Below are 13,331 nucleotides of genomic sequence, written 5' to 3'. Positions count from 1 at the left end.
TTTATTGATTTGAGTCCTCTCCCTCTTTTTCTTGATGAGTCTGGCTAATGGCTTATCAATTTTGTTTATCTTCTCAAAGAACCAACTTTTAGTTTTATTGATCTTTGCTATTGTTTTCTTTGTTTCTATTTCATTTATTTCTGCTCTGATCTTTATGATTTCTTTCCTTCTGCTAACTTTGGGTTTTGTTTGTTCTTCTTTCTCTAGTTTCTTTAGGTGTAAGGTTAGATTGTTTACTTGAGATTTTTCTTGTTTCTTTAGGTAGGCTTGTATAGCTATAAACTTCCCTCTTAGAACCGCTTTTGCTGCATCCCATAGGTTTTGGGTCGTCGTGTTCTCATTGTCATTTGTCTCTAGGTATTTTTTAATTTCCTCTTTGATTTCTTCAGTGATCTCTTGGTTATTTAGTAACGTATTGTTTAGCCTCCATGTGTTTGTCTTTTTTACATTTTTTTCCCTGTAATTCATTTCTAATCTCATCGCGTTGTGGTCAGAAAAGATGCTTGATATGATTTCAATTTTCTTAAATTTACTGAGGCTTGATTTGTGACCCAAGATGTGATCTATCCTGGAGAATGTTCTGTGCGCACTTGAGAAGAACGTGTAATCTGCTGTTTTTGGATGGAATGTCCTATATATATCAATTAAATCTATCTGGTCTATTGTGTCATTTAAAGCTTCTGTTTCCTTATTTATTTTCATTTTGGATGATCTGTCCATTGGTGTAAGTGAAGTGTTAAAGTCCCCCACTATTATTGTGTTACTGTCGATTTCCTCTTTTATAGCTGTTAGCAGTTGCCTTATGTATTGAGGTGCTTCTATGTTGGGTGCATATATATTTATAATTGTTATATCTTCTTCTTGGATTGATCCCTGGATCATTATGTAGTGTCCTTCCTTGTCTCTTGTAACATTCTTTATTTTAAAGTCTATTTTATCTGATATGAGTATAGCTACTCCAGCTTTCTTTTGATTTCCATTTGCATGGAATATCTTTTTCCATCCCCTCACTTTCAGTCTGTATGTGTCCCTAGGTCTAAAGTGGGTCTCTTGTAGACAGCATATATATGGGTCTTGTTTTTGTATCCATTCAGCCAGTCTATGTCTTTTGGTTGGGGCATTTAAACCATTCACGTTTAAGGTAATTATCGATATGTATGTTCCTATGACCATTTTCTTAATTGTTTTGGGTTTGTTTTTGGAGGTCCTTTTCTTCTCTTGTGTTTCCCACTTAGAGAAGTTCCTTTAGCATTTGTTGTAGAGCTGGTTTGGTGGTGCTGAATTCTCTTAGCTTTTGCTTGTCTGTAAAGCTTTTGATTTCTCCATCAAATCTAAATGAGATCCTTGCCGGGTAGAGTAATCTTGGTTGTAGGTTCTTCCCTTTCATCACTTTAAGTATATCATGCCACTCCCTTCTGGCTTGCAGAGTTTCTGCTGAGAAATCAGCCGTTAACCTTATGGGAGTTCCCTTGTATGTTATTTGTCGTTTTTCCCTTGCTGCTTTCAATAATTTTTCTTTGTCTTTAATTTTTGCCACTTTGATTACTATGTGTCTCGGCGTGTTTCTCCTTGGGTTTATTCTGTATGGGACTCTCTGCACTTCCTGGACTTGGGTGGCTATTTCCTTTCCCATGTTAGGGAAGTTTTCGACTATAATCTCTTCAAATATTTTCTCTGGTCCTTTCTCTCTCTCTTCTCCTTCTGGGACCCCTATAATGCGAATGTTGTTGCGTTTAATGTTGTCCCAGAGGTCTCTTAGGCTGTCTTCATTTCTTTTCATTCTTTTTTCTTTAGTTTGTTCCGCAGCAGTGAATTCCACCATTCTGTCTTCCAGGTCACTTATCCGTTCTTCTGCCTCAGTTATTCTGCTATTGATTCCTTCTAGTGTAGTTTTCATTTCAGTTATTGTATTGGTCATCTCTGTTTGTTTGTTCTTTAATTCTTCTAGGTCTTTGTTAATCATTTCTTGCATCTTCTCAATCTTTGCCTCCATTCTTATTCCGAGGTCCTGGATCATCTTCACTCTCATTATTCTGAATTCTTTTTCTGGAAGGTTGCCTATCTCCACTTCATTTAGTTGTTTTTCTGGGTTTTTTTCTTGTTCCTTCATCTGGTACATAGCCCTCTGCCTTTTCATCTTCTCTATCTTTCTGTAACTGTGGTTTTTGGTCCACAGGCTGCAGGATTGTAGTTTTTTTTTGCTTCTGTTGTCTGCCCTCTGGTGGTTGAGGCTATCTAAGAGGCTTGATGGGAGGCTCTGGTGGTGGGTAGAGCTCCCGCCCATTTTCTGATGGAGAAACTGACACACCAGCCATTTCCCGGTTGAGCCTGCGACCTAGATGTTCAGGGTAGCGTCCATTCCACAGCACCACACACCTGCAGAGGCTGCCTGAAGCATCTCAGGAAATCCATTTGTGGCACGATGGTCGGAAGCTTCTCAGGCCTCCTGAATGGGAAAGCCTTGTTCCTCCTGGTTGCCTGGCTTATTTTTCTTGCATGGGCGGTGCCTTGGGTACATTGCAATGGAATGTGTTTCCCTTTTTGCCTTGGCCCCTAGGAAGCCCAGAGTCAAACAATCGTCTGTTTTTAGCTGTATGACACCACGGTGCACACTTCTGAATCCTGGCCTTACTGATGGCTTCTCTCCATATTCACTCAGTTGGGTGTTATTTTGTTCTTATTATTTCAGATCCTTTGGGGAATGATGTGACTGAAGTTCAGAGAAGGGGGGTGAATCTGGTGTTGCTGGGCCTCTGTGGGGCCCACTTGCTAAATGCCATCCCTAGGGCTCTGTGCAGGGTCCATCGGGGGCTGGCACCAGGGTGGGTGCTTTGACAGGAGGGGTGCTTGGTGTTGCTGGTGATGGTGGGGGACCCACTCTGTGGCTTGATTCATGGCAGCTCCCAGGGGAACCACAGAGAAACTGTGGGGTGATTACGTCCAGGGTCAGCAAACAGATTTCATTTATTTTGCCATTTTTGATGGAGAACGGCCTCCTGGAGCACTGTGTTAAGAAGGGTTCTGTGGGGGCTTCCCTGGTGGTGCAGTGGTTAAGAATCCACCTGCCAATGCAGGGGACACGGGTTCGAGCCCTGGTCTGGGAAGATCCCACATGCCGCGGAGCGACTAAGCCCGTGAGCCATAACTACTGAGCCTGCGCGTCTGGAGCCTGTGCTCTGCCACGGGAGAGGCCGCGATGGTGAGAGGCCCGCGCACCGTGATGAAGAAGGCCATCTTCAGGGCTGCCCCACGCCAGGGTGGCTCAGGTAGGCAGGACACGCATGTCCTTACCTTACCTGGGGCTCCTCAGACACCAGAGCCCCGTGAGATTCTCATACTCAGGCCAGAACAGAGGCGACGTAAACGTGGACCAACCGAGGTACACGGGCGAGCGAGCCTTTCCCCACCTGCTCAGCCTGGCGGAGGGAGGCTGGGCCTGGGCCGGCCTGGGCGGAGAGGCTGCTAGGGTCTCCAACTCTTCCCAAAGTCCCTGCCCATCCCCAGAGACTCAGAATGCCAGGGTGAAGTGCAGGCCTCGGCAGAGCTGTGGCAGCCTGGCCTGAAGATGGCCCGGTCCTGGCTCCCGGCAGAGGTGGAGGCCAGAGGGGGGCGGGACCTGCCATGGCAAGCCCAGCGAGAGCGGTCTGGACGCCTCCGGGGCAGGCGAGGGGGGACGCGGGCCGATGGGCGGCGGGCCCCGGGGCCGGGCACGTTCTGGAGCCGTCCTCTGGACGTGCCAGTCCTTGGGGGCCGGCCTCTCCCTGGTTCCCTCCTCTTCCCTCCCCCACCCCCAGCTGTGTGGCTGACACCACAGACCCGGGGCCAGCGGGCTGTGCAGCAAACGCCCCCTGCAGCCCCTCCCCTCCGGGGGCCAGCAGGCTGTGCAGCGAACGCCTCCTGCAGCCCCTCCCCTCCTTCCCAGGCTATGGGCCGGGCACGCAACCGACCCCGGCTTCCTGCCCCCCACCCCAGCCCTCCGTGCTGCCCCTCCTCCTGGTGGCTGCTGGCGAGGCCCTGGGATGCCCAGACACTGTGCCCAGGGGTGGTGGGCTGCCTCACAGCCCAGACCCTGGGGTGGCGGGGTCCTCCGACCGGGCTGGCCAGGCCTCTCCTCGCCTCGCCGTGGAGCCGACCTGGGCCAGGCAAGGCCGGGCTGGCGTCTCTGAGTGAGTGGGGAAGGGAGGGGGAAAGCCAAAACTTTAAGGTATATGAACTGTGAAATTAAATCGAAATACTCAAATAAGGAATCGCAGAACAACATAAGCAAAGATGTTTACCAGGGCTTGAAGTTAAATACAGATTTTTTTCATAAACCCAAACACAAAATGCAATAAAGTTCTGTGGAATGTTAAATATAGTTTACAGTGGAAAGAAGCTTCCTTACTCTCATAAACCTGCATGCATGGTGTCACTATCCGGGCGCTGGGAAGCTGAGTTCCCCTGGCTGCACCGCTGGGCCTGGTGCAGGCGGGCTGGGCACCCACGGCCCGCCAAGGGGCTGCCGGGCCTGGGGACCCAAGGGGCGGTGGGTGCTCCCCTCCCGGGTGGAAGGTGTCACCGGCGGGTCCAGAGATGACTGTGGCTGCCAGACTTGCCCTGCGCTTGGGCATTGCTGTAAAGCTCAGGTCAGGCAGAGCTCAGGGGAGGAAATCTCTCCAAACAGAGAAGCAGGCAATGAGTGGCCACCCAGGTGCTGACTGGCTCCTGGTCCCACCTGGTCTTGGTCCTGGGGCCCCGCCCACCAGCGGGGGCCAGGTGCAATGCAGGCCTGGAGAGCTCCCACCCAGAGACGCCAGCCCCAGGCCAGCGGATGGGGGCTAAGGCACCCAGCTTCCTCTGTCTGGCCCCTCCTCACTGTCAGATCCCTTCACAGGAAGATAGTCGTTTACACCATAGTGAGAATGAGCGCCTTTACTGTGCTCCCTCCCCAGGACACTGGTCTTCTCTCTGGCTGTGGAGTCTTTGTTGACCCTGGAAATCCACTGGCATAGAAAGGCTGGAAAGGGGCAGGGAGCGGCCCAGAGCCACACACCTGATTCCAGTTGAGTTCTGATTGGAACTCACCTTCCGGGCCTCTGGGGAGAGCAGCTGAGCTCAGTCAGAGTTCTTGGCTGGGCAAATTTATCGAGAGCAGCAGCCCCACAGACCAGAATCACAGCCCGCATTTCAGGTGTGTGTGGGTGTGTGTAGGTGTGTAGGTGAGGACGTCTATGTGTGTAGCTGTTTGTGTGACGTTTCTGAACAGGGCCCGAGTGTGTTCATGTGTCTGTGTGAATGAAAGTACCCCTGTGTGTCGGCTGGGGGTGGCAGGGCTCAGTGTGTGCCCGGGGTGGCCGTGGCCCCTGCACCCCTGGACTGTGGGGTAGCCCTTGCCCCAGGCAGGCAGCCCCGGAGGTTGTGGGCTGGAGGGAACACGCCCCCCGGCACCCCGCACCCAGGGCTACTGAAGACGGGCGGAGCGGCCTTGTACCACGCACTCCTGCAACCCCCACCCCGGCCCCGGCCTGTCCAGGAGCCTGTGTGACGGCTTCAAGCCACGGGGGGTGCGGGGTGCAGGATCCCCATTCCCTGTGTTCAGCTCAGTGTGAAATGAGGCCCCCGCCGCTCCCCCCGGGCCAGCCTTGGCCAGGGATATTGGACACAAAAGCGGAGCCTGGAGAGGCCAGGTGGGCTGCCTTCACCTGGATGGGTGCGTGGGCCGGGATGGTGGGGAGGGTCCCCCGTTGCCAGCAGCATGCCCGGCACGTGACCCGAGGCTGGGCTGTCCTCCCAGGCCCAGGCCCACCTGGGTGCCCAGTGGGTGGGTTCAGAGGGGACGGCCAGTGTCCCCGTCCACAGGGGCCAGGCTGTGTGCCGCAGTGCTGCCCTCAGCGTCTCCTCCAGCCCCACCTCGGGGGAGGGGCACTGGCGGGCCCAGATCCCAGCCCAGGCTGCCCACCACTGACCGGTGCCCCCTCCACTCCAAGCCCTCCCCCAGTGCACACAGGTAGGCATCCATAAGCCTGTTTACCAAGCTTGTATTGTGTGCCCACTGCCTACCAGGCCCCGAGCTGGGAGCTGGGACCCCAGCGCCAGATGTGGCCCTTGCCCTCTGCGGCCCCCATCTTGGGGGTGGGACAGGAGCGGCAGTCACGGCTGTGTGGCTGATCGATTTCTGGCCTCGTCAGCCAGGCCCTGGGGAGGGGCTGGGCCCCAGATGGGCCACCTGGGTCCCCAGGCCTCGGGGGGTCCCTGGGGCAGCCTGTCAGGGCCCTCGGTGTCCCGGCCCAGGGCAGCTGCCCCTAGGGGCATCCTGCCCCCTGCCGTCCCTCCCAGGCTGTGCCCTCTGCCTGCCCACAGTCGCCTGGTCACTCTTACATTTGCAGGAGGCCGGTGGCATTTCTCCAGACTCCCAGCCTCCCTAATTTTTGTGCTGCTGCTACAGGGAGTATTTTCTTTAAAAACAGGATGGATGTGAGAAAAACAACAACGCTCCGAAACCACACTTAATGGGTGGGTCGGGCTGGCTCGTTAGCACTGAATAATCGAGCTGCAGCCTCACGGCTGGGAAACAAAAATAAACAACCCACCCGGCGCGCTGGGGACGGGGGCTTCCACATTCAGCCCCCAGTACCTGGGTCCTGGGTCTCAGGACAGCGGCAGGAGGGCTCCCGGTCAGCAGGGGCGCGGGCATCTCCATGGGGACTGCCTTCCTCCGCGCCCTTGCCGAGCACCCACCCTGGGAAAGGTCACTTGAAGGGGACAAACCTCCCAGCCCCTCCCAGGGACGAAACCTTTGTGGCAACCGAAATCCTGCTCGGTAATTTAAGCTTGCTTCCTCCTGCCCCATCCTCAGTGAAGAAGGAGAACAGCTGGCCTTGTCTCTTTTTCTAATAAATCCCATCCGACTGCACTGCCGGGGAGGGACCTGCCAGCTCAGCTGTCCTGCCCAAGGAGAAGGGCCAGATCTCCATCAGCCCTGGGCTCTGGAAATCGGACGGGGAGACCCAAGCGGCGACCCCTGCCCCGGGCAGCCCTCCACTCGCGCCGCCTTTGTATGAGTGGGTGGGGTGCGCCGGGCCGGCGGGAGGGCCGGGGTCTGGGGGGACGGCAGCCACTCATTTGTGCAGCCGAGTTCCAGGCGCATTGTGTACTGGGCCGAACTTTAGCTCACAATTTGGGATTAGAGCAAATCCTAGTATTTTTCTGCATGCCTGCCCGCTCCCGGGCACCCAGAGCCTGCTGGGTAACTGCCTATTATCCGCCGGTTCCACTCCAGTGCCCTCCCCAATAAAACTTTTCATATCCTTATAAACGAACTCGATTGCCGTGTTATAAACATTTACACTGTGCTAACAGATCATCTCCGCACATCAGAATTGGCTAAATTCCCTTTTCCAGATGAATATATTGAAGGAGATTAGAGATATGATAGCTTTTCAGATTGCTGAACCCAGAGAAATTAGTTTAGTGAGCATTTACAGAGGCTAAATTGGAACCATTAAATAGTGGATTAAATTGATGGCACTTTCATTGTCTGTCCTTCGGTACTGCTGTAAAATCAATTAGCCGTCACCAGCCCATTCTCCATATAGTGAGATTGTCATCCTGCCTGGAAGCTGATGCAAAACCTCCCAGCGGTGGCGAGGGGTGTGAAAACACACCTATTAGGTGGTGTGGCATGAAATAGCATCAGGGACCCCGGCTGCCCGGGGAAGGCCCCGCCCGCTGCCCTGGCCTCCCTGCATCCCCAGCCTCTGCCCGCTGTGCATCGAGGGGCTGCTGGCAGCTGCCCCCTCCCCGGAGGCGACGGGGACGGGCGAGGGGGGTGCCCATGGGCACGGCTGGGCCCCCGTAAGAAAGGCCGAAGATGGCGCACGTCTGCAGGGAAGCAGCAGTCTCGGAGGGCGCTCTGGGGTTGCCTGGAGGGTAGCTTTCAGGTCGTGACTGAGCGTGTGACTCTTGCTGTCACAAGCCTGTGCTGGGAGCTTACTGAGCCTCAGCCACGGATGAGTGGGGAGCCCACTGAACCCTCCCCACGGCCCTGGGGGGCAGGCGCTGTTCTTGTCCCCATTTCACGGAGGAGGAAACTGAGACCCAGCTGGTCCGGCAGCCGGCCCAGTGTCCACAGCTGGCGCCAGGCAAGCACTGCAGCCTTGAGCAGCTGTCCTGGGCGAGAACCCTCAGGCTGTGCCCAGTTCTGGAAGGAGAGCGGGGCCTACCTCACTCACCAAAGTTCAGGATTGAGTGACCCTCGGGGCAGAGAAGCAAGTCTGGGGGTGAGTGGATGGTCCAAGTGAGCTCTGGAGGATGGGCCAAGGCGAGGGGCACCCTGGGGAATGGGGTGGGGGCAGGGAACACCCTGGGCCAGCACCCTCATCTGTCCCTGCAGAATTCAAATGATCAGCGCAGGACCCTGGGTTGCACTGATGGGGAAGCTAAGGCCCAGAGGTGGCAGGTCCGAGTCGCACAGCAGGTGGCAGCCGGGTGGACAGTCAGCCTGTGTAGTAAACCTGGTTTGTGGTCAGTCTGATTTGACTCAACCAGCGCCGGGGCCTGAAGGAACTTCCCCCAAACACACTCTGGACACACTTTTTTTTTTTTTTTTTTTTTTGGCCATGCTGCACAGCTTGTGGGATCTCAGTTCCCTGACCAGGGATTGAACCTGGGCCACGGCAGTGAAAGCCCGGAACCCTAACCACTAGGCCAGCAGAGAACTCCTCAGACACACATTTTAGATGCAGGAAGACAGGGTCGTGTGTGGGAGACGGTGGGCAGAGGGCACTCGGGGTCTGGATTGGGGGTTGGGGCAGTGGGGCCGGAGACTGGGTGGCACGCGGGATCTGGTGACGGCCTTTGCCCTGCTGTGTGCTCTGCCGGGAGCCCTCGTTCCCACTCCTGAGCTCAGCTCAGAAGTCACCTGCCCCGGGAAGGCTTCTCTGACCCTGCCGCCCCCTCCATCAGGCCAGGAACCCCCCTACCCCGGCTCCCACGGGCTGCTGGGCTTCCCCACGTCATGGCAGTCATGCCACTAGGTAGGAAATGCTGGCCTGCGAGGAGCCCGCCTCCCCATCTGCTCCGGGGCCCGTGGGTCCAGCCCGTCTTTGAAGAGCGGTGGGGGGGTGGGTCCAGGTGTGCTGATGGCCTGGCCACCAGGCAGGTCAGTGAGAACGTAAACAGGATGCAGCAGCCAGGGGAGCCCCGGGCTTTCCTTGGCCCAAGTGCAGGGGAGGCGAGGCCTGCCCTGGGAGCTGACTGGCTGCAGAACGGCCGCCCTCCCAGTGGCCGGAACACGCACGGGGGCTCGTGGCTGTGAGGAGGTGGCTCTGTCCCTTCTCAGGCAAGAGCCTTTCCTCAGACATTCTGGCAGCACCCACAGTCCACAGAGCACTTCCCACCCGTGAGCCTGGGACGGCCAACGGCTCCATCCCAGACAGGAAACAGGAGAGACTGGGGGTAGGCAAGCTCGCCCAGCCCGGCAGAGGGGAGCTGGGCTCCACTGAGGGACCCCGTGCCCCCGGCCCCTCCCGTGGGGTCCCGGGCCTGAGCTGAGCCCTGGGGGGCACGGCCATCAGGACCCCACCCCAGCGGCTCGGTGCTCCAGAGCCTTCCCCGTCCTCGCTCTGGGCCCCGCAGGACGGAGGAGGCTGGCGGACCAGCCCTTCTGTGCAACTTTTCAGAGACCAGCCTGCAGCCAAGATGTGGACAATCCTGTGGACGGGCTGAGCCCCTCCAGGCTGGGCTGGGCCTTCGGCCGAGGTCTGTGTGTATGCGTGGAGGCCACGAGGACCCAGAGGGAAGGTGGAATGGAGTGGGCCTGTGGGGGCCTGGGCAGGACCCGCCCAGATGTCCACTCCTGGCTGAAGGGCCCTTAGCCGTCTCCTTCGGAGGGTGATGGGGACGAGCTGCTGGGCGGGGTGCTGAGCGGCCCGTCCTGGGAAGAGTGCAAGGCCCGCTGTGGGGAGAGGGCCGCGGGCAGAGCTGGGCCCGGAGCCTGGAGGTGTGAGGTGCCCTCCCTGGGAATGGGGTGCCCGGCGGCCCCGCACACAGTGCTGGGCACACACTGGCAGAGTCTCAGGGCTTGGGGCCCCCAGCCCCCTGCCCGGGTCCCTGCAGAGTCCCAGCACCGCCCTGCGCTCACCTTCCTGACGGCTGACCTCCGGCTGCTCTGAGAACTGGCCGCCCCCAGGCTGGCTGAGAGGCCCCTGCCCCAGCGGATTAGCCCCCCCCAAGAAAAACACACCACGGGTTTCATCTGAGCCCAGCAGGTGGGCGGGAGGCCTCACAACAGAGAAGCCCAGACGGGTGGGGAGGGGCTGCGGGGAGCACTGCACAGGTCAGGTGACGCCCGGGCATGGAGATGAGGGGTCTGCAGCCCGGTGGGAAGCCCCGGTCAGAGACCCCTGCGCAGGGCAGAAACTGTGCACCCAGAGAGGACTGTGGGTGGGGCCAGGCTGGGATGGGTCCCCTGGGGTCTGCGCGACACCTTGACTACCTCCTGGGTCTCCCCGCTACCCAGAGACCCTGAAAGGACTCCTCATCCCATCTTATAGATGAGGAAACTGAGGCTGGGGAAGGGAGGGGTGGCCCCTCTGGGACTGGGACCCCAGGCAGCCTGCACCTGCTCGGCAGAACTGCAGACCACTGGGCCACACCCTCATTTTTCACATGGGGGAACCGTGGCCCAGAGAGGGACAGGAGCCCACCAAGGTCACACAGGATGCCGGCCTCCTGTCCCGGCCTGGGCCCCTCTGCTGGGGTGTGCAGCCCATCCCCACCCCAAGCCCATACCCCGGGCCAGGAGGCAGCCCTCGGGGCTGGGTGGAGGCTAGGTGGATAAGGTTTCTGGCAGCTGGCGGGGGTGGGCACAGTGGGTCAGGTGCGGGTGGGGGGTAGCACAGAGGCAGGTGAGAACGGCGGCCGCGGGAGGTTCTCACGGACAAACAGGGTGAACCGGCCGCCCCCGCCAGCCCCTGACAACTGATGTTAAAGTAGAGGGCAGTCTGGGCGCACGTGGCCCTGCACGGGAAGGGGCTGGAGACCCTCCTGCTGGCTGGCTCTGTGCTCGGCGCTCCCGGCTCTCTGCACGCTGGGTGGTGGGCCACGTCTCTGGGCCCCCCCACCCCGAGCTTCCAGGCCGGGATTCTGGGGGTCCCTCCATTCACCCCCCAGGGGACACTCCAGGGATTGGCCGGCTGCCTGGGAGGAAGACCCGGAGCGGCTGTGTGGACTCTGCCCCCTGGGCCTCAGTTTCTCCCCCTGGACGGCTGGGGCCCCTCTCCGTCCCCCCTTCCCCCTCCCCTCCCCTGCCCTCCCCCCGCCCATCGCGGGGGCTGCCGGGAGGAGAGTGAGCCAGGGCCCCGCCGGCAAAGATGAGACCACAAGGTGTGTTATGGTTGTCACGCTTGTCACAGGCAGAGTTTCACGCTCGGCCCCTGGGGACCGTGAGGGCCTGTGGGGCGGGGGCCAGGGACGCGGGGCCTTTCATCACCTGGGCCGCCGGCTCCCCATTCGGGACAGTCTTCATCTGGCCATGATGAATGGCTGCAGCTCCGCTTGGAAGGCCTGGGAGAGGAGCCAGAGAAGCCGGGCAGAGGCTCTAAGACGTGGAGGTGAAGGGGGCGCGGCACCGGGAGGGCCACTGGTCCGTCTGTCCAGGCCACTGTCCTCTGCCCTAGAACGAGAGCAGGAGGGGCTGGAGCACGGGGTGGGGGCGTTTCTAAGCACACTTTCTGGAACGTTTGGACGCATGGGAGGGAACCCAGGCTGGGCCACCACGGACGGGCACCCGCGCGTGCCCTAAGCCCAGAGGTGCCCTGAGGCTCCAGGCAGCCCCTGAGATGCGGCCGAGTCCGGGTGCAGCAGGGCTGTGGAGGCGAGACCAGAGGTCCATCTGGGCGGCCCCTTCCTCCCCCTTCCGGTACGAGGACACGAGCCAGGCCGGAGCGGCCTGCCCACCAGGGACACACGCCCGGCCGTGTCGTGGGAGCTGCGCTGCCCACCTGCTCAGGGGGACTAAGGCAGTGTGGGGTGGAGCGCAGGCCCTGTGGCCGCCGTCCACTGCACTTTGCGGCTCTGGGTCCTGCGTCGCAGGATCATGGGACACGTCCTCGGGGTTAAAGCCGCCTGGCTCTCTGGCTTCGGGGAGAGGGAAGCAGGTTGGCGTCGAGATGTCCTCGAAAACAGGTCGTGTAAGAGTCAGCGATGGACGCGAAAGTTGGTGGGCAAAAGGGAGATGAAACACAGGAACCCACACTCTTCCGTGTACCTCCCCGGAGAGACACTTATCAAACTTTCTGTACTTTTTTTGGGGGGTTGGGTAAAATATACATAACATTTACCACCTTAACCCCTTTTCAGTGTCCAGTTCAGGGGCATTAAGCACATTCACACTGTTGTGCAGCCATCACCACCGTCCATCTCCAGAATATTTTCATCGTCCCGAACTGAGATGGTTCCCATTAAACACTCACTCCCCTCCCCTCCCCCAGCCCCGGGCCCCCACCCCCTACTTTCTGTCCCTGTGACCCTGACGCCCCCAGGGTCCTCACGTGAGTAGAATCGCAGTGTCCGTCCTTCTGTGTCTGGCTTATTTCACTGAACATCACGTCCTCGAAGTCCAGCCACATCGTAGCAGGTGTCAGTACCTCATTCCTTTCTAAGCCTGAATCTACTGATTCATTACAAAGAGAAAACTAGTAACTTCACATGGGAGAAAGCCAACAGGCACCAGCAGGTGATCAAGCTAGCACCGCCCGGGACGGGACAAACACCCCAGGCTCTCCCGACCTGAGGCCCTGGGGAGACACGGCATCACTTTGGGGATGTTCCTGCCCCGAACACACAGCCCGGACATGCCCAGTCATGAGGAGACCCCACAAAGCCACACGGAGGAGCGTCTGACAAAGCAGCTGGCCGGCACTCTTGACAAAATGTCAGTGTCGCGAAAAAGACTGAGACGCTGTCCCAGAATGACCGTGACGACGGTGACGTGACAGCTACGTGCAACGCAAGGTCATGGGACAGGACCTGGGTGTCAGCAGGATGACTGGTGACCCTTGAAAAAGGCTTGTATCAGGAACCCCATCTACACCCAGGACCCTGGCGGGAATCAACTGTTAAGTAATCAGGAATTTTGCAAACCAGCTGTAAATTATTGAGATCGGCCGTGGTGGGAGTATTTATACCGTAGAGATAGGCAAGCGGCACAAAGCAGGACTTTTGGGGGCAGGGGGAGACCTCACAAGCACACCACCGGTTCTGTAAGATGTGACATTAGGGGAAGCTGGGTGAGGGTAACTGGAATCCTGTTCATGATTTTGCAGCACTTTTGCAAGTCTGAACTTACTTCA

This window comes from Eschrichtius robustus, chromosome 16 (assembly GCF_028021215.1).
Source record: "Eschrichtius robustus isolate mEscRob2 chromosome 16, mEscRob2.pri, whole genome shotgun sequence".
NCBI lineage: Eukaryota > Metazoa > Chordata > Mammalia > Artiodactyla > Eschrichtiidae > Eschrichtius > Eschrichtius robustus.
This window is presented reverse-complemented; position numbering follows the sequence as displayed.